At 37.5% G+C, this 2,250-nt stretch overlaps 1 pseudogene; it reads left to right on the forward strand.

The window, feature by feature from the left end:
* The first annotated feature begins 369 nt into the window (after positions 1 to 369).
* Positions 370 to 822, forward strand: LOC140498433 (LYR motif-containing protein 4 pseudogene; annotated as a pseudogene).
* The last annotated feature ends 1,428 nt before the right edge of the window (positions 823 to 2,250 follow it).

The following is a 2,250-nucleotide window of genomic DNA, read 5'->3' on the forward strand; positions in this document are numbered from 1 at the left end:
TAGCATCGCAAACAAAAAAAATATTTAAACCGCTTGCCACAAGTTTACCTGAAAAGAAAGACTTTCACTTAACATGGTCATTTAGACATAGTATCTGGGTTGTTACCATTACAAGAGGATAAATTGTGCATGACTGAGTTTTTTTAATAGTTACATAGTTCTGCTATCTGATATATCAAGTAGAAAAGCAAATTCTTTAAGATAACTCACACATAGGATTTCTACGTTCTTTAACGTATTCATTGATTTTTCATATTAGAGCATTTGAAAGTGTCTTCATGGAGGATATGCTAACATATTCAGCTTAAGAACCATGCCAAAACAGGCACTGGAGAGCCTGCCAGGGCGTAGTGTGGAGCCTGAGCCGAGCCAGTGGCCCCAGCTCCAGGGCCAGAGGAGTTTGATCCATCGCCGGGTCTTTATTCTAGCCAGCTCCTCTGGGTCAAGTGGGGCCATCAGGGAAAGGGCCCGTTTGTTATCTGCCCCACCCCCTCCCAAAATGGCAGCCTCCTGTCAGGCACAAGTGTTAGATCTCTACCTGGTGATGCTGAGAAAGAGCGGCAAGTTCACCTCCTACAATTACAGAGCTTATGCCAGCAGAAGGATAAGAGAAGCCTTCAGAGAAAATAAGAATGTCAAGGATTCTGCACAAACACAAATGCTAGTGAATAAAGCCAAAAGAAACCTAGAAATTATTCTGTGACAGACTCACATTAGTGAAATGTACTCAGCTGACAAGCTTGTTATTGAGAATCCGACGAAGTCCAGGATCTAATTAAGTTGGGTGGCCCTCTAGCAGCAGCCATGGACCATCTGCAGAAGTCTCTCCCTAAGGACATCTCCCAGCATGCTTTCTGCTGCCTCTTACATCACCAATTCTCTGCTGATAAAAGCTAAAAACTTAAAATGTTTCCAGTCTTTTGCTGCCTTAGTGGTAGATGACAATTCCTGTGGTTCATATACTAGTCAGTATAACTGGACCTCAATGAAAATAGTATATTATATTTTTTCACCTGTGTGTTCTACTTCATCACTTCTTATGCAGAATATTTCAAAACTGTGTTTCTTGGTTCTTTGGACAATAAAAAAGTATGTTAAAAAAGAAAGAAACATCTAAGATATAAATCTGAGAAGACCTTTCAACAAATTTCAACAGTTCCTATTAAAATGGAACTTGATATTCAAGAGTCAATTAATCAGCAAACAAATAGGCATTTATTAAGGCCTTGCTATGTAGCAGGAACAGTTCCAAGCACTGAGATACAAAGGGGAAAAAAAACCAAGCTTGCACTCAAGAAGCTTACATTCTAATATGGGGAGACAAACATGTACACAATTATATTTAAGATCTGTATATATTAGATACAAAGTAGCCATAGAAGAGAAGGTGCTAGAAATTGGGAAGACTGGAAAAATTGTCTTTTACACAAGGCACATTTAAAAGGAGTTTTGCAGTATAGTTGGGAGTCTAAGAGGTACAGACAAGGAGGAAGAACATTCCATGCACATGGACAAACCATACAAAGGAATAGAGCCAGTAGATGGACTGTTATATATGAGAAATAATAAGTAGGCTTGCATGACTGAATGGTATTATATGGATGGTAGTAAGAAGTGTTAAAAATATTGAAATGGACCAGGTCTCAAAAATCATCATAGCCCATTTAAATTGATCAGTGTGATTTAAATCATTACCCACCATAGCAAGCAGATAGGCTAGTTGTGAAATGTGAATTAAATAAAATTGTTTTTACTCTAGGAGAGAAACTGAAAAATCATAAAACAGAAAACCAAGTTGCTTTTAGGAACCTAATCTCCACAAAGTTCACTTTCCTGTATTTCACCTTTTGATTTTTATTCTTGTAAAAATCCCAATTCAGTTCCTTCTTTTTTTTCTCTTGGTTTTTGAGTTAATCAACCAATCATTCAAAAAGCATTTATTAATTATCTTCTATGTGTCAGGCACTATGGTACTTGCTAGTGATACCAAAAGAAAAAATAATAATCCTCACCCTCAAGGAACTTGCCTTCTATGGAGAGAAACAATATATTAAGAATCTAATTATTTCTTCTGCTGGTTTCCTCCCAGCATCACTGTGCTGGTACCTTTCTCTTGATTATAGGCATAGATAGAAGCCACAGTCTTTGGGATTTATGCTTTTGGATACCTATAATATCTCTTAATGATACCAGAGATTTTGCATGTCTTCCTGAAACACAGAAAAGTCAAGTGGGAGAAGCATACCAATG

Source organism: Notamacropus eugenii, chromosome 4, assembly GCF_028372415.1.
Source record: "Notamacropus eugenii isolate mMacEug1 chromosome 4, mMacEug1.pri_v2, whole genome shotgun sequence".
NCBI classification, from domain to species: Eukaryota; Metazoa; Chordata; class Mammalia; order Diprotodontia; family Macropodidae; genus Notamacropus; species Notamacropus eugenii.